Genomic DNA, 19,878 nt, shown 5'->3' with positions numbered 1-19,878 from the left:
ATCGTCAATAAGAAAGTGCAAGGTATACAGTAAACCTGAAGTGAAGCATCGGAATTTAAAACCGGACTCACAGGAGAGGTTCAAATCATAGAAAGAGAGAGTGTCAGTCCTCTTGTACTTAAGTTGGCATTCTGCCATTTGTATTAAATTCGGATGCAATTCCTGTGTTTCATAGTCAATAAGAAGGTCAAAGGAATACAGTAAACCTGAAGAGAAACATCGGAATCTAAAACTGGACTCACAGGAGAGGTTCATATCATAGAAAGTTAGAGTGTCAGTCCTCTTGTACTTAAGTCGGCATTTTGCCTTTTGTATTAATTTCGGATGCAAAGTCTGTGTTTCATCGTCAATAAGAAGGTCCAAGGGATACAGTAAACCTGAAGTGAAGCATCGGAATCTAAAACTGGACTCACAGGAGAGGTTCAAATCATAGAAAGTTAGAATGTCAGTCCTCTTGTACTTAAGTCGGCATTGTGCCTTTTGTATTAAATTCGGATGCAATTTCTGTGTTTCATCGTCAATAAGAAGGTCCAAGGGATACAGTAAACCTGAAGTGAAGCATCGGAATCTAAAACTGGACTCACAGGAGAGGTTCAAATCATAGAAAGTTAGAGTGTTAGTCCTCTTTTATTTAAGTCGGCATTGTGGATTTTGCATTAAATTCCGATGCAATTTCTATGTCTCATCGTCAATAAGAAGGTGCAAGGTATACAGTAAACCTGAAGTGAAGCATCGGAATTTAAAACCGGACTCACAGGAGAGGTTCAAATCATAGAAAGTGAGAGTGTCTGTCCTCTTCTACTTAGGTCTGCATTGTGCCTTTTGAATTTAATTCCGATGCAATTTCTGTGTTTCATCGTCAATAAGAAGGCCCAAAGGATATAGTAAACCTGAAGTGAAGTATCGGAATCTGAAACTGGACTCACAGGAGAGGTTGAAATCATAGATAGTGAGAGTGTCTGTCCTCTTCTACTTAGGTCGGCATTGTGCCTTTTGAATTTAATTCCGATGCAATTTCTGTGTTTCATCGTCAATAAGAAGGTCCAAAGGATATAGTAAACCTGAAGTGAAGCATCGGAATTTAAAACCGGACTCACAGGAGAGGTTCAAATCATAGAAAGTTAGAGTGTCAGTCCTGTTGTAGTTAAGTCGGTATTGTGCATTTTGAATTTAATTCCGATGCAATTTCTGTGTTTCACCGTCAATAAGAAGGTCCAAAGGATATAGTGAACCTGAAGTGAAGCATCGGAATCTAAAACTGGACTGACAGGAGAGATTCAAATCATAGAAAGTTAGAGTGTTAGTCCTCTTTTATTTAAGTCGGCATTGTGGCTTTTGCATTAAATTCCGATGCAATTTCTATGTCTCATCGTCAATAAGAAGGTGCAAGGTATACAGTAAACCTGAAGTGAAGCATCGTAATTTAAAACCGGACTCACAGGAGAGGTTCAAATCATAGAAAGAGAGAGTGTCAGTCCTCTTGTACTTAAGTTGACATTGTGCCATTTGTATTAAATTCGGATGCAACTCCTGTGTTTCATAGTCAATAAGAAGGTCCAAGGAATACAGTACACCTGAAGTGAAACATCGGAATCTAAAACTGGACTCACAGGAGAGGTTCAAATCATAGAAAGTAAGAGTGTCAGTCCTCTTGTACTTAAGTCGGCATTGTGCTACTTGTATTTAATTCGGGTGCAATTTCTGTGTTTCATCGCCAATAAGAAGGTCCAAGGGATACAGTAAACCTGAAGTGAAGCATCGGAATCTAAAACTGGACTCACAGGAGAGGTTCAAATCATAGAAAGTGAGAGTGTCAGTCCTCTTGTACTTAAGTCGACATTGTGCCATTTGTATTAAATTCGGATGCAATTTCTGTGTTTCATCGTCAATAAGAAAGTCCAAGGGATACAGTAAACCTGAAGTGAAGCATCGGAATCTAAAACTGGGCTCACAGGAGAGATTCAAATCATAGAAAGTTAGAGTGTTAGTCCTCATTTATTTAACTCGGCATTGTGGCTTTTGCATTAAATTCCGATGCAATTTCTATGTCTCATCGTCAATAAGAAGGTGCAAGGTATACAGTAAACCTGAAGAGAAGCATCGGAATTTAAAACCGGACTCACAGGAGAGGTTCAAATCATAGAAAGAGAGAGTGTCAGTCCTCTTGTACTTAAGTTGGCATTGTGCCATTTGTATTAAATTCGGATGCAATTCCTGTGTTTCATAGTCAATAAGAAGGTCCAAGGAATACAGTACACCTGAAGTGTAACATCGGAATCTAAAACTGGACACACAGGAGAGGGTCACATCATAGAAAGTGAGAGTGTCAGTAGTCTTGTACATAAGTCACCATTGTGCCTTTTGTATTAAATTCGGATGCAATTTCTGTGTTTCATCGTCAATAAGAAGGTCCAAGGGATACTGTAAACCTGAAGTGAAGCTTCGGAATCTCAAACTGGACTCACAGGAGCGGTTCAATTCATAGAAAGTGAGAGTGTCAGTCCTCTTGTACTTAAGTCGACATTGTGCCATTTGTATTAAATTCGGATGCAATTTCTGTGTTTCATCGTCAATAAGAAGGTCCAAGGGATACAGTAAACCTGAAATGAAGCATCGGAATCTAAAACTGGACTCACAGGAGAGATTCAAATCATAGAAAGTTAGAGTGTTAGTCCTCTTTCATTTAAGTCGGCATTGTGGCTTTTGCATTAAATTCCGATGCAATTTCTATGTCTCATCGTCAATAAGAAGGTGCAAGGTATACAGTAAACCTGAAGTGAAGCATCGGAATTTAAAACCGGACTCACAAGAGAGGTTCAAATCATAGAAAGAGAGAGTGTCAGTCCTCTTGTACTTAAGTTGACATTGTGCCATTTGTATTAAATTCGGATGCAACTCCTGTGTTTCATAGTCAATAAGAAGGTCCAAGGAATACAGTACACCTGAAGTGAAACATCGGAATCTAAAACTGGACTCACAGGAGAGGTTCAAATCATAGAAAGTGAGAGTGTCAGTCCTCTTGTACTTAAGTCGGCATTGTGCCATTTGTATTAAATTCGGGTGCAATCTCTGTGTTTCATCGCCAATAAGAGGGTCCAAGGGATACAGTAAACCTGAAGTGAAGCATCGGAATCTAAAACTGGACTCACAGGAGATATTCAAATCATAGAAAGTTAGAGTGTTAGTCCTCTTTTATTTAAGTCGGCATTGTGGCTTTTGCATTAAATTCCGATGCAATTTCTATGTCTCATCGTCAATAAGAAGGTGCAAGGTATACAGTAAACCTGAAGTGAAGCATCGGAATTTAAAACCGGACTCACAGGAGAGGTTCAAATCATAGAAAGAGAGTGTCACTCCTCTTGTACTTAAGTCGGTATTGTGCCTTTTGTATTAAATTCGGATGCAATTTCTGTGTTTCATCGTCAATAAGAAGGTCCAAGGGATACAGTAAAGCTTAAGTAAAGCATCGGAATCTAAAACTGGACTCACAGGAGAGGTTCAAATCATAGAAAGTTAGAGTGTCAGTCCTCTTTTACTTAAGTCGGCATTGTGCCGTTTGTATTAATTTCGGATGCAAAATCTGTGTTTCATCGTCAATAAGAAGGTCCAAGGGATACAGTAAACCTGAAGTGAAGCATCGGAATCTAATACTGGACTCACAGGAGAGGTTCAAATTATAGAAAGTTAGAGTGTCATTCCTCTTGTACTTAACACTGCATTGTGATTTTTGAATTTAATTCCGATGCAATTTCTGTGTTTCATCGTCAATAAGAAGGTCCAAGGGATACAGTAAACCTGGAATGAAGCATTGGAATCTAAGACTGGACTCACAGGAGAGGTTCAAATCATAGAAAATGAGAGTGTCAGTCCTCTTTTACTTAAGTCGGCATTGTGCGTTTTGAATTTAATTCCGATGCAATTTCTATGTTTCATCGTCAATAAGAAAGTGCAAGGTACACAGTAAACCTGAAGTGAAGCATCGGAATTTAAAACCGGACTCACAGGAGAGGTTCAAATCATAGAAAGAGAGAGTGTCAGTCCTCTTGTACTTAAGTTGGCATTGTGCCATTTGTATTAAATTCGGATGCCATTCCTGTGTTTCATAGTCAATAAGAAGGTCAAAGGAATACAGTAAACCTGAAGAGAAACATCGGAATCTAAAACTGGACTCACAGGAGAGGTTCATATCATAGAAAGTTAGAGTGTCAGTCCTCTTGTACTTAAGTCGGCATTTTGCCTTTTGTATTAATTTCGGATGCAAAGTCTGTGTTTCATCGTCAATAAGAAGGTCCAAGGGATACAGTAAACCTGAAGTGAAGCATCGGAATCTAAAACTGGATTCACAGGAGAGGTTCAAATCATAGAAAGTTAGAATGTCAGTCCTCTTGTACTTAAGTCGGCATTGTGCCTTTTGTATTAAATTCCGATGCAATTTCTGTGTTTCATCGTCAATAAGAAGGTCCAAGGGATACAGTAAACCTGGAATGAAGCATTGGAATCTAAGACTGGTCTCACAGGAGAGGTTCAAATCATAGAAAATGAGAGTGACAGTCCTCTTTTACTTAAGTCGGCATTGTGCGTTTTGAATTTAATTCCGATGCAATTTCTATGTTTCATCGTCAATAAGAAAGTGCAAGGTATACAGTAAACCTGAAGTGAAGCATCGGAATTTAAAACCGGACTCACAGGAGAGGTTCAAATCATAGAAAGAGAGAGTGTCAGTCCTCTTGTACTTAAGTCGGCATTGTGCCTTTTGTATTTAATTCGGATGCAATTTCTGTGTTTCATCGTCAATAAGAAGGTCCAAGCGATACAGTAAAGCTTAAGTAAAGCATCGGAATCTAAAACTGGACTCACAGGAGAGGTTCAAATCATAGAAAGTTAGAGTGTCAGTCCTCTTTTACTTAAGTCGGCATTGTGTCTTTTGTATTAGATTCGGACGCAATTTCTGTGTTTCATCGTCAATAAGAAGGTCCAAGGGATACAGTAAACCTTAAGTAAAGCATCGGAATCTAAAACTGGACTCACAGGAGAGGTTCAAATCATAGAAAGTTAGAGTGTCAGTCCTGTTGTAGTTAAGTCGGTATTGTGCATTTTGAATTTAATTCCGATGCAATTTCTGTGTTTCATCGTCAATAAGAAGGTCCAAAGGATATAGTGAACCTGAAGTGAAGCATCGGAATCTAAACTGGACTCACAGGAGAGATTCAAATCATAGAAAGTTAGAGTGTTAGTCCTCTTTTATTTAAGTCGGCATTGTGGCTTTTGCATTAAATTCCGATGCAATTTCTATGTCTCATCGTCAATAAGAAGATGCAAGGTATACAGTAAACCTGATGTGAAGCATCGGAATTTAAAACCGGACTCACAGGAGAGGTTCAAATTATAGAAAGAGAGAGTGTCAGTCCTCTTGTACTTAAGTTGACATTGTGCCATTTGTATTAAATTCCGATGCAATTTCTGTGTTTCATCGTCAATAAGAAGGTCCAAGGGATACAGTAAACCTGGAATGAAGCATTGGAATCTAAGACTGGACTCACAGGAGAGGTTCAAATCATAGAAAATGAGAGTGTCAGTCCTCTTTTACTTAAGTCGGCATTGTGCGTTTTGAATTTAATTCCGATGCAATTTCTATGTTTCATCGTCAATAAGAAAGTGCAAGGTATACAGTAAACCTGAAGTGAAGCATCGGAATTTAAAACCGGACTCACAGGAGAGGTTCAAATCATAGAAAGAGAGAGTGTCAGTCCTCTTGTACTTAAGTTGGCATTGTGCCATTTGTATTAAATTCGGATGCAATTCCTGTGTTTCATAGTCAATAAGAAGGTCAAAGGAATACAGTAAACCTGAAGAGAAACATCGGAATCTAAAACTGGACTCACAGGAGAGGTTCATATCATAGAAAGTTAGAGTATCAGTCCTCTTGTACTTAAGTCGGCATTTTGCCTTTTGTATTAATTTCGGATGCAAAGTCTGTGTTTCATCGTCAATAAGAAGGTCCAAGGGATACAGTGAACCTGAAGTGAAGCATCGGCATCTAAAACTGGACTCACAGGAGAGGTTCAAATCATAGAAAGTTAGAATGTCAGTCCTCTTGTACTTAAGTCGGCATTGTGCCTTTTGTATTTAATTCGGATGCAATTTCTGTGTTTCATCGTCAATAAGAAGGTCCAAGGGATACAGTAAACCTGAAGTGAAGCATCGGAATCTAAAACTGGACTCACAGGAGAGGTTCAAATCATAGAAAGTTAGAGTGTTAGTCCTCTTTTATTTAAGTCGGCATTGTGGAATTTGCATTAAATTCCGATGCAATTTCTATGTCTCATCGTCAATAAGAAGGTGCAAGGTATACAGTAAAGCTGAAGTGAAGCATCGGAAATTAAAACCGGACTCACAGGAGAGGTTCAAATCATAGAAAGTGAGAGTGTCTGTCCTCTTCTACTTAGGCCTGCATTGTACCTTTTGAATTTAATTCCGATGCAATTTCTGTGTTTCATCGTCAATAAGAAGGCCCAAAGGATATAGTTAACCTGAAGTGAAGTATCGGAATCTGAAACTGGACTCACAGGAGAGGTTGAAATCATAGAAAGTGAGAGTGTCTGTCCTCTTCTACTTAGGTCGGCATTGTGCCTTTTGAATTTAATTCAGATGCAATTTCTGTGTTTCATCGTCAATAAGAAGGTCCAAAGGATATAGTAAACCTGAAGTGAAGCATCGGAATTTAAAACCGGACTCACAGGAGAGGTTCAAATCATAGAAAGAGAGAGTGTCACTCCTCTTGTACTTAAGTCGGTATTGTGCCTTTTGTATTAAATTCGGATGCAATTTCTGTGTTTCATCGTCAATAAGAAGGTCCAAGCGATACAGTAAAGCTTAAGTAAAGCATCGGAATCTAAAACTGGACTCACAGGAGAGGTTCAAATCATAGAAAGTTAGAGTGTCAGTCCTCTTTTACTTAAGTCGGCATTGTGTCTTTTGTATTAGATTCGGATGCAATTTCTGTGTTTCATCGTCAACAAGAAGGTCCAAGGGATACAGTAAACCTTAAGTAAAGCATCGGAATCTAAAACTGGACTCACAGGAGAGGTTCAAATCATAGAAAGTTAGAGTGTCAGTCCTGTTGTAGTTAAGTCGGTATTGTGCATTTTGAATTTAATTCCGATGCAATTTCTGTGTTTCATCGTCAATAAGAAGGTCCAAAGGATATAGCGAACCTGAAGTGAAGCATCGGAATCTAAAACTGGACTCACAGGAGAGATTCAAATCATAGAAAGTTAGAGTGTTAGTCCTCTTTTATTTAAGTCGGCATTGTGGCTTTTGCATTAAATTCAGATGCAATTTCTATGTCTCATCGTCAATAAGAATGTGCAAGGTATACAGTAAACCTGAAGTGAAGCATCGGAATTTAAAACCGGACTCACAGGAGAGGTTCAAATCATAGAAAGAGAGAGTGTCAGTCCTCTTGTACTTAAGTTGACATTGTGCCATTTGTATTACATTCGGATGCAACTCCTGTGTTTCATAGTCAATAAGAAGGTCCAAGGAATACAGTACACCTGAAGTGAAACATCGGAATCTAAAACTGGACTCACAGGAGAGGTTCAAATCATAGAAAGTGAGAGTGTCAGTCCTCTTGTACTTAAGTCGGCATTGTGCCATTTGTATTAAATTTGGGTGCAATTTCTGTGTTTCATCGCCAATAACAAGGTCCAAGGGATACAGTAAACCTGAAGTGAAGCATCGGAATCTAAAACTGGACTCACAGGAGAGGTTCAAATCATAGAAAGTGAGAGTGTCAGTCCTCTTGTACTTAAGTTGACATTGTGCCATTTGTATTAAATTCGGATGCAATTTCTGTGTTTCATCGTCAATAAGAAGGTGCAAGGTATACAGTAAACCTGAAGTGAAGCATCGGAATTTAAAACCGGACTCACAGGAGAGGTTCAAATCATAGAAAGAGAGTGTCACTCCTCTTGTACTTAAGTCGGTATTGTGCCTTTTGTATTAAATTCGGATGCAATTTCTGTGTTTCATCGTCAATAAGAAGGTCCAAGGGATACAGTAAAGCTTAAGTAAAGCATCGGAATCTAAAACTGGACTCACAGGAGAGGTTCAAATCATAGAAAGTTAGAGTGTCAGTCCTCTTTTACTTAAGTCGGCATTGTGCCGTTTGTATTAATTTCGGATGCAAAATCTGTGTTTCATCGTCAATAAGAAGGTCCAAGGGATACAGTAAACCTGAAGTGAAGCATCGGAATCTAATACTGGACTCACAGGAGAGGTTCAAATTATAGAAAGTTAGAGTGTCATTCCTCTTGTACTTAACACTGCATTGTGATTTTTGAATTTAATTCCGATGCAATTTCTGTGTTTCATCGTCAATAAGAAGGTGCCAGGGATACAGTAAACCTGGAATGAAGCATTGGAATCTAAGACTGGACTCACAGGAGAGGTTCAAATCATAGAAAATGAGAGTGTCAGTCCTCTTTTACTTAAGTCGGCATTGTGCGTTTTGAATTTAATTCCGATGCAATTTCTATGTCTCATCGTCAATAAGAAAGTGCAAGGTATACAGTAAACCTGAAGTGAAGCATCGGAATTTAAAACCGGACTCACAGGAGAGGTTCAAATCATAGAAAGAGAGAGTGTCAGTCCTCTTGTACTTAAGTTGGCATTGTGCCATTTGTATTAAATTCGGATGCAATTCCTGTGTTTCATAGTCAATAAGAAGGTCAAAGGAATACAGTAAACCTGAAGAGAAACATCGGAATCTAAAACTGGACTCACAGGAGAGGTACATATCATAGAAAGTTAGAGTGTCAGTCCTCTTGTACTTAAGTCGGCATTTTGCCTTTTGTATTAATTTCGGATGCAAAGTCTGTGTTTCATCGTCAATAAGAAGGTCCAAGGGATACAGTAAACCTGAAGTGAAGCATCGGAATCTAAAACTGGACTCACAGGAGAGGTTCAAATCATAGAAAGTTAGAATGTCAGTCCTCTTGTACTTAAGTCGGCATTGTGTCTTTTGTATTAGATTCGGATGCAATTTCTGTGTTTCATCGTCAATAAGAAGGTCCAAGGGATACAGTAAACCTTAAGTAAAGCATCGGAATCTAAAACTGGACTCACAGGAGAGGTTCAAATCATAGAAAGTTAGAGTGTCAGTCCTGTTGTAGTTAAGTCGGTATTGTGCATTTTGAATTTAATTCCGATGCAATTTCTGTGTTTCATCGTCAATAAGAAGGTCCAAAGGATATAGTGAACCTGAAGTGAAGCATCGGAATCTAAAACTGGACTCACAGGAGAGATTCAAATCATAGAAAGTTAGAGTGTTAGTCCTCTTTTATTTAAGTCGGCATTGTGGCTTTTGCATTAAATTCCGATGCAATTTCTATGTCTCATCGTCAATAAGAATTTGCAAGGTATACAGTAAACCTGAAGTGAAGCATCGGAATTTAAAACCGGACTCACAGGAGAGGTTCAAATCATAGAAAGAGAGAGTGTCAGTCCTCTTGTACTTAAGTTGACATTGTGCCATTTGTATTAAATTCGGATGCAACTCCTGTGTTTCATAGTCAATAAGAAGGTCCAAGGAATACAGTACACCTGAAGTGAAACACCGGAATCTAAAACTGGACTCACAGGAGAGGTTCAAATCATAGAAAGTGAGAGTGTCAGTCCTCTTGTACTTAAGTCGGCATTGTGCTATTTGTATTAAATTCGGGTGCAATTTCTGTGTTTCATCGCCAATAAGAAGGTCCAAGGGATACAGTAAACCTGAAGAGAAACATCGGAATCTAAAACTGGACTCACAGGAGAGGTACATATCATAGAAAGTTAGAGTGTCAGTCCTCTTGTACTTAAGTCGGCATTTTGCATTTTGTATTAATTTCGGATGCAACGTCTGTGTTTCATCGTCAATAAGAAGGTCCAAGGGATACAGTAAACCTGAAGTGAAGCATCGGAATCTAAAACTGGACTCACAGAAGAGGTTCAAATCATAGAAAGTTAGAGTGTTAGTCCTCTTTTATTTAAGTCGGCATTGTGGATTTTGCATTAAATTCCGATGCAATTTCTATGTCTCATCGTCAATAAGAAGGTGCAAGGTATACAGTAAACCTGAAGTGAAGCATCGGAATTTAAAACCGGACTCACAGGAGAGGTTCAAATCATAGAAAGTGAGAGTGTCTGTCCTCTTCTACTTAGGTCTGCTTTGTGCCTTTTGAATTAAATTCCGATGCAATTTCTGTGTTTCATCGTCAATAAGAAGGTCCAAGGGATACAGTAAACCTGAAGTGAGGCATCGGAATCTAATACTGGACTCACAGGAGAGGTTCAAATCATAGAAAATGAGAGTGTCAGTCCTCTTTTACTTAAGTCGGCATTGTGCGTTTTGAATTTAATTCCGATGCAATTTCTATGTTTCATCGTCAATAAGAAAGTGCAAGGTATACAGTAAACCTGAAGTGAAGCATCGGAATTTAAAACCGGACTCACAGGAGAGGTTCAAATCATAGAAAGAGAGAGTGTCAGTCCTCTTGTACTTAAGTTGGCATTGTGCCATTTGTATTAAATTCGGATGCAATTCCTGTGTTTCATAGTCAATAAGAAGGTCAAAGGAATACAGTAAACCTGAAGAGAAACATCGGAATCTAAAACTGGACTCACAGGAGAGGTACATATCATAGAAAGTTAGAGTGTCAGTCCTCTTGTACTTAAGTCGGCATTTTGCATTTTGTATTAATTTCGGATGCAAAGTCTGTGTTTCATCGTCAATAAGAAGGTCCAAGGGATACAGTAAACCTGAAGTGAAGCATCGGAATCTAAAACTGGACTCACAGGAGGGGTTCAAATCGTAGAGAGTTAGAATGTCAGTCCTCTTGTACTTAAGTTGGCATAGTGCCTTTTGTATTAAATTCGGATGCAATTTCTGTGTTTCATCGTCAATAAGAAGGTCCAAGGGATACAGTAAACCTGAAGTGAAGCATCGGAATCTAAAACTGGACTCACAGGAGAGGTTCAAATCATAGAAAGTTAGAGTGTTAGTCCTCTTTTATTTAAGTCGGCATTGTGGATTTTGCATTAAATTCCGATGCAATTTCTATGTCTCATCGTCAATAAGAAGGTGCAAGGTATACAGTAAACCTGAAGTGAAGCATCGGAATTTAAAACCGGACTCACAGGAGAGGTTCAAATCATAGAAAGTGAGAGTGTCTGTCCTCTTCTACTTAGGTCTGCTTTGTGCCTTTTGAATTTAATTCCGATGCAATTTCTGTGTTTCATCGTCAATAAGAAGGCCCAAAGGATATAGTAAACCTGAAGTGAGTATCGGAATCTGAAACTGGACTCACAGGAGAGGTTGAAATCATAGAAAGTGAGAGTGTCTGTCCTCTTCTACATAGGTCGGCATTGTGCCTTTTGAATTTAATTCCGATGCAATTTCTGTGTTTCATCGTCAATAAGAAGGTCCAAAGGATATAGTAGACCTGAAGTGAAGCATCGGAATTTAAAACCGGACTCACAGGATAGGTTCAAATCATAGAAAGAGAGAGTGTCACTCCTCTTGTACTTAAGTCGGTATTGTGCCTTTTGTATTAAATTCGGATGCAATTTCTGTGTTTCATCGTCAATAAGAAGGTCCAAGGGATACAGTAAAGCTCAAGTAAAGCATCGGAATCTAAAACTGGACTCACAGGAGAGGTTCAAATCATAGAAAGTTAGAGTGTCAGTCCTCTTTTACTTATGTCGGCATTGTGTCTTTTGTATTAGATTCGGATGCAATTTCTGTGTTTCATCGTCAATAAGAAGGTCCAAGGGATACAGTAAACCTTAAGTAAAGCATCGGAATCTAAAACTGGACTCACAGGAGAGGTTCAAATCATAGAAAGTTAGAGTGTCAGCCCTGTTGTACTTAAGTCGGTATTGTGCAATTTGAATTTAATTCCGATGCAATTTCTGTGTTTCATCGTCAATAAGAAGGTCCAAAGGATATAGTGAACCTGAAGTGAAGCATCGGAATCTAAAACTGGACTCACAGGAGAGGTTCAAATCATAGAAAATTAGAGTGTCATTCCTCTTGTACTTAACTCTGCATAGTGATTTTTGAATATAATTCCGATGCAATTTCTGTGTTTCATCGTCAATAAGAAGGTCCAAGGGATACAGTAAACCTGAAGTGAAGCATCGGGATCTATAACTGGACTCATAGGAGAGGTTCAAATCATAGAAAGTGAGAGTGGCAGTCCTGTTGTAGTTAAGTCGGTATTGTGCATTTTGAATTTAATTCCGATGCAATTTCTGTGTTTCATCGTCAATAACAAGGTGCAAGGTACTCAATAAACCTGAAGTGAAGTATCGGAATCTGAAACTGGACTCACAGGAGAGGTTCACATCATAGAAAGTGAGAGTGTCAGTAGTCTTGTACTTAAGTCGCCATTGTGCCTTTTGTATTAAATTCGGATGCAATTTCTGTGTTTCATCGTCAATAAGAAGGTCCAAGGGATACAGTAAACCTGAAGTGAAGCTTCGGAATCTCAAACTGGACTCACAGGAGAGGTTCAAATCATAGAAAGTTAGAGAGTCAGTCCTTTTGTACTTAAGTCGGCATTGTGACTTTTGTATTCAATTCGGATGCCAACTCTGTGTTTCATCGTCAATTAGAAGGTCCTAGGGATACAGTAAACCTGAACTGATGCATCGGAATCTGAAACTGGACTCACAGGAGAGGTTCAAATCATAGAAAGTGAGAGTGTCTGTCCTCTTGTACTTACGTCGGCATTGTGCCTTTTCTATTAAATTTGGATGCAATTTCTGTGTTTCTTCGTCAATAAGAAGGTGCAAGGTATACTGTTAACCTGAAGTGAAGCATCTGAATCTAAAACTGGACTCACAGGAGAGGTTCAAATCATCGAAAGAGAGAGTGTCAGTCCTCTTGTACTCATGTTGGCATTGTGCCATTTGTATTAAATTCGGATGCAATTCCTGTGTATCATAGTCAATAAGAAGGTCCAAGGAATACAGTACACCTGAAGTGAAACATCGGAATCTAAAACTGGACTCACAGGAGAGGTTCACATCATAGAAAGTGAGAGTGTCATTAGTCTTGTACTTATGTCGCCATTGTGCCTTTTGTATTAAATACGGATGCAATTTCTGTGTTTCATCGTCAATAAGAAGGTCCAAGGGATACAGTAAACCTGAAGTGAAGCTTCGGAATCTCAAACTGGACTCACAGGAGAGGTTCAAATCATACAAAGTTAGAGTGTCAGTCCTTTTGTACTTAAGTCGGCATTGTGACTTTTGTATTAATTTCGGATACAAACTCTGTGTTTCATCGTCAATTACAAGGTCCAAGGGATACAGTAAACCTGAAGTGATGCATTGGAATCTGAAACTGGACTCACAGGAGAGGTTCAAATCATAGAAAGTGAGAGTGTCAGTCCTCTTGTACTTAAGTCGGCATTGTGCCATTTGTATTAAATTCGGGTGCAATTTCTGTGTTTCATCGTCAATAAGAAGGTCCAAGGGATACAGTAAACCTGAAGTGAAGCATCGGAACCTAAAACTGGACTCACAGGAGAGGTTCAAATCATAGAAGGTGAGAGTGTCTGTCCTCTTCTACTTAGGTCGGCATTGTGCCTTTTGAATTTAATTCCGATGCAATTTCTGTGTTTCATCGTCAATAAGAAGGTCCAAAAGATATAGTAAACCTGATGTGAAGCATCGGAATCTAAAACTGAAGTCACAGGAGAGATTCAAATCATAGAAAGCTAGAGTCTCACTCCTCTTGTACTTAAGTCGGTATTGTGCCTTTTGTATTAAATTCGGATGCAATTTCTGTGGTTCATCGTCAATAAGAAGGTCCAAGGGATACAGTAAAGCTTAAGTAAAGCATCGGAATCTAAAACTGGACTCACAGGAGAGGTTCAAATCATAGAAAGTTAGAGTGTCAGTCCTCTTTTACTTAAGTCGGCATTGTGCCTTTTGTATTAATTTCGGATGCAAAATCTGTGTTTCATCGTCAATAAGAAGGTCCAAGGGATACAGTAAACCTGAAGTGAAGCATCGGAATCTAAAACTGGACTCACAGGAGAGGTTCAAATCGTAGAAAGTTAGAGTGTCATTCCTCTTGTACTTAACTCTGCATTGTGATTTTTGAATTTAATTCCGATGCAATATCTGTGTTTCATCGTCAATAAGAAGGTCCAAGGGATACAGTAAACCTGGAATGAAGCATTGGAATCTAAGACTGGACTCACAGGAGAGGTTCAAATCATAGAAAATGAGAGTGTCAGTCCTCTTTTACTTAAGTCGGCATTGTGCGTTTTGAATTTAATTCCGATGCAATTTCTATGTTTCATCGTCAATAAGAAGGTGCAAGGTATACAGTAAACCTGAAGTGAGGCATCGGAATTTAAAACCGGACTCACAGTAGTGGTTCAAATCATAGAAAGAGAGAGTGTCAGTCCTCTTGTACTTAAGTTGGCATTGTGCCATTTGTATTGAATTCGGATGCAATTCCTGTGTTTCATAGTCAATAAGAAGGTCCAAGGAATACAGTAAACCTGAAGTGAAACATCGGAATCTAAAACTGGACTCACAGGAGAGGTTCAAATCATAGAAAGTTAGAATGTCAGTCCTCTTGTACTTAAGTCGGCATTGTGCCTTTTGTATTAAATTCGGATGCAATTTCTGTGTTTCATCGTCAATAAGAAGGTGCAAGGTATACTGTAAACCTGAAGTGAAGCATCGGAATCTAAAACTGGACTCACAGGAGAGGTTCAAATCATAGAAAGTGAGAGTGTCAGTCCTCTTGTACTTAAGTCGACATTGTGCCATTTGTTTTAAATTCGGATGCAATTTCTGTGTTTCATCGTCAATAAGAAGGTCCAAGGGATACAGTAAACCTGAAGTGAAGCATCCGAATCTAAAACTGTACTCACAGGAGAGGTTCAAATCATAGAAAGTTAGAGTGTTAGTCCTCTTTTATTTAAGTCGGCATTGTGGCTTTTGTATTAAATTCCGATGCAATTTCTATGTTTCATCGTCAATAAGAAGGTGCAAGGTATACAGTAAACCTGAAGTGAAGCATCGGAATTTAAAACCGGACTCACAGGAGAGGTTCAAATCATAGAAAGAGAGAGTGTCAGTCCTCTTGTACTTAAGTTGGCATTGTGCCATTTGTATTAAATTCGGATGCAATTCCTGTGTTTCATAGTCAATAAGAAGGACCAAGGAATACAGTAAACCTGAAGTGAAACATCGGAATCTAAAACTGGACTCACAGGAGAGGTTCAAATCATAGAAAGTTAGAGTGTTAGTCCTCTTGTACTTAAGTCGGCATTGTGCCTTTTGTATTAATTTCGGAATCAAACTCTGTGTTTCATCGTCAATAAGAAGGTCCAAGGGATACACTAAACCTGAAGTGAAGCATCGGAATCTAAAACTCGACTCACAGGAGAGTTTCAAATCATAGAAAGTTAGAAGGTTAGACCTCTTTTATTTAAGTCGCCATTGTGGCTTTTGCATTAAATTCCGATGCAATTTCTATGTTTCATCGTCAATAAGAAGGTGCAAGGTATACAGTAAACCTGAAGTGAAGCATCCGAATTTAAAACTGGACTCACAGGAGAGGTTCAAATCATAGAAAGAGAGAGGGTCAGTCCTCTTGTACTTAAGTTGGCATTGTGCCATTTGTATTAAATTCGGATGCAATTCCTGTGTTTCATAGTCAATAAGAAGGTCCAAGGAATACAGTAAACCTGAAGTGAAACATCGGAATCTAAAACTGGACTGACAGGAGAGGTTCAAATCATATAAAGTAAGAGTGTCAGTTCTCTTGTACTTAAGTCGGCATTGTACCTTTTGTATTAAATTTGGATGCAAACTCTGTGTTTCATCGTCAATTAGAAGGTCCAAGGGATACAGTAAACTTGAGGTGATGCATCGGAATCTGAAACTGGACTCACAGCAGAGGTTCAAATCATAGAAAGTTAGAATGTCAGTCCTCTTGCACTTAAGTCGGCATTGTTGCATTTGTATTAAATTCGGATGAAATTTCTGTGTTTCATCGTCAATAAGAAGGTCCAAGGGATACAGTTAAACTGAAGTAAAGCATCGGAATCTAAAACTGGACTCACAGAAGAGGTTCAGATCATGGAAAGTGAGAGTGTCAGTCCTCTTGTACTTAAGTCGCCATTGTGATTTTTGTATTAAATTCGGATGCAATTTCTGTGTTTCATCGTCAATAAGCAGATCCAAGGGATACAGTAAACCTGAAGTGAAGTTTCGGAATCTAAAACTGGACTCACAGGAGAGGGTCAAATCATAGAAAGTGAGAGTGTCAGTCCTCTTCTACTTAAGTCGGCATTGTGCCTTTTGAATTTAATTCCGATGCAATTTCTGTGTTTCATCGTCATTAAGAAGGTCCAAGGGATACAGTAACCCTGAAGTGAAGCATCGGAGTCTAAAACTAGACTCACAGGAGAGATTCAAATCATTGAAAGTTAGAGTGTCACTCCTCTTGTACTTGAGTCGGTATTGTGCCTTTTGTATTAAATTCGGATGCAATTCCTGTGTTTCATAGTCAATAAGAAGGTCCAAGGAATACAGTAAACCTGAAGTGAAACATCGGAATCTGAAACTGGACTCACAGGAGAGGTTCAAATCATAGAAAGTTAGAGTGTCAGTCCTCTTGTACTTAAGTCGGCATTTTGCCTTTTGTATTAATTTCGGATGCAAAGTCTGTGTTTCATCGTCAATAAGAAGGTCCAAGGGATACAGTAAACCTGAAGTGAAGCATCGGAATCTGAAACTGGACTAGCAGGAGAGGTTCAAATCATAGAAAGTTAGAGTGTCATTCCTCTTGTACTAAACTCTGCATAGTGATTTTTGAATTTAATTCCGAAGCAATTTCTGTGTTTCATCGTCAATAAGAAGGTCCAAGGGATACAGTAAAACTGGAATGAAGCATTGGAATCAAAGACTGGACTCACAGGAGTGGTTGAAATCATAGAAAATGAGAGTGTCAGTCCTCTTTTACTTAAGTCGGCATTGTGCGTTTTGAATTTAATTCCGATGCAATTTCTATGTTTCATCGTCAATAAGAAGGTGCAAGGTATACAGTAAACCTGAAGTGAAGCATCGGAATTTAAAACCGGACTCACAGGAGAGTTTCAAATCATAGAAAGAGAGAGTGTCAGTCCTCTTGTACTTAAGTTGGCATTGTGCCATTTGTATTAAATTCGGATGCAATTCCTGTGTTTCATAGTCAATAAGAAGGACCAAGGAATACAGTAAACCTGAAGTGAAACATCGGAATCTAAAACTGGACTCACAGGAGAGGTTCAAATCATAGAAAGTTAGAGTGTCAGTCCTCTTGTACTTAAGTCGGCATTTTGCCTTTTGTATTAGTTTCGGATGCAAAGTCTGTGTTTCATCTTCAATAAGAAGGTCCAAGGGATACAGTAAACCTGAAGTGAAGCATCGGAATCTGAAACTGGACTAGCAGGAGAGGTTCAAATCATAGAAAGTTAGAGTGTCATTCCTCTTGTACTAAACTCTGCATAGTGATTTTTGAATTTAATTCCGATGCAATTTCTGTGTTTCATCGTCAATAAGAAGGTCCAAGGGATACAGTAAACCTGGAATGAACCATTGGAATCTAAGACTGGACTCACAGGAGAGGTTCAAATCATAGAAAATGAGAGTGTCAGTCCTCTTTTACTTAAGTCGGCATTGTGCGTTTTGAATTTAATTCCGATGCAATTTCTATGTTTCATCGTCAATAAGAAGGTGCAAGGTATACAGTAAACCTGATGTGAAGCATCGGAATTTAAAACCGGACTCACAGGAGAGGTTCAAATCATAGAAAGAGAGAGTGTCAGTCCTCTTGTACTTAAGTCGGCATTGTGCCTTTTGTATTAATTTCGGAATCAAACTCTGTGTTTCATCGTCAATAAGAAGGTCCAAGGGATACACTAAACCTGAAGTGAAGCATCGGAATCTAAAACTGGACTCACAGGAGAGTTTCAAATCATAGAAAGTTAGAAGGTTAGTCCTCTTTTATTTAAGTCGCCATTGTGGCTTTTGCATTAAATTCCGATGCAATTTCTATGTTTCATCGTCAATAAGAGATGCAAGGTATACAGTAAACCTGAAGTGAAGCATCAGAATTTAAAACCGGACTCACAGGAGAGGTTCAAATCATAGAAAGAGAGATGGTCAGTCCTCTTGTACTTAAGTTGGCATTGTGCCATTTGTATTAAATTCGGATGGAATTCCTGTGTTTCATAGTCAATAAGAAGGTCCAAGGAATACAGTAAACCTGAAGTGAAACATCGGAATCTAAAACTGGACTCACAGGAGAGGTTCAAATCATATAAAGTAAGAGTGTCAGTTCTCTTGTACTTAAGTCGGCATTGTACCTTTTGTATTAAATTTGGATGCAAACTCTGTGTTTCATCGTCAATTAGATGGTCCAAGGGATACAGTAAACCTGAAGTGATGCATCGGAATCTGAAACTGGACTCACAGGAGAGGTTGAAATCATAGAAAGTGAGAGTGTCTGTCCTCTTCTACTTAGGTCGGCATTGTGTCTTTTGAATTTAATTCCGATGCAATTTCTGTGTTTCATCGTCAATAAGAAGGTCCAAAGGATATAGTAAACATGAAGTGAAGCATCGGAATTTAAAACCGGACTCACAGGAGAGGTTCAAATCATAGAAAGAGAGAGTGTCACTCCTCTTGTACTTAAGTCGGTATTGTGCCTTTTGTATTAAATTCGGATGCAATTTCTGTGTTTTATCGTCAATAAGAAGGTCCAAGGGATACAGTAAAGCTTAAGTAAAGCATCGGAATCTAAAACTGGACTCACAGAGGAGGTTCAAATCATAGAAAGTTAGAGTGTCAGTCCTCTTTTACTTAAGTCGGCATTGTGTCTTTTGTATTAGATTCGGATGCAATTTCTGTGTTTCATCGTCAATAAGAAGGTCCAAGGGATACAGTAAACCTTAAGTAAAGCATCGGAATCTAAAACTGGACTCACAGGAGAGCTTCAAATCATAGAAAGTTAGAGTGTCAGTCCTGTTATAGTTAAGTCGGTATTGTGCATTTTGAATTTAATTCCGATGCAATTTCTGTGTTTCATCGTCAATAAGAAGGTCCAAAGGATATAGTGAACCTGAAGTGAAGCATCGGAATCTACAACTGGACTCACAGGAGAGGTTCAAATCATAGAAAATTAGAGTGTCATTCCTATTGTACTTAACTCTGCATAGTGATTTTTGAATTTAATTCCGATGTAATTTCTGTGTTTCATCGTCAATAAGAAGGTGCTAGGTATACAGTAAACCTGAAGTGAAGCATCGGGATCTATAACTGGACTCATAGGAGAGGTTCAAATCATAGAAAGTGAGAGTGGCAGTCCTGTTGTAGTTAAGTCGGTATTGTGCATTTTGAATTTAATTCCGATGCAATTTCCGTGTTTCATCGTCAATAACAAGGTGCAAGGTACTCAGTAAACCTGAAGTGAAGTATCGGAATCTGAAACTGGGCTCACAGGAGAGGTTCACATCATAGAAAGTGAGAGTGTCAGTAGTCTTGTACTTAAGTCGCCATTGTGCCTTTTGTATTAATTTCGGATGCAATTTCTGTGTTTCATCGTCAATAAGAAGGTCCAAGGGATACAGTAAACCTGAAGTGAAGCTTCGGAATCTCAAACTGGACTCACAGGAGAGGTTCAAATCATAGAAAGTTAGAGAGTCAGTCCTTTTGTACTTAAGTCGGCATTGTGACTTTTGTATTCAATTCGGATGCAAACTCTGTGTTTCATCGTCAATTAGAAGGTCCTAGGGATACAGTAAACCTGAAGTGATGCAT

The sequence above is a fragment of the Schistocerca americana genome, chromosome 11, assembly GCF_021461395.2.
Source record: "Schistocerca americana isolate TAMUIC-IGC-003095 chromosome 11, iqSchAmer2.1, whole genome shotgun sequence".
In the NCBI taxonomy this organism is placed as follows: Eukaryota; Metazoa; Arthropoda; class Insecta; order Orthoptera; family Acrididae; genus Schistocerca; species Schistocerca americana.
Note: the sequence above shows the minus strand (reverse complement) of the source record.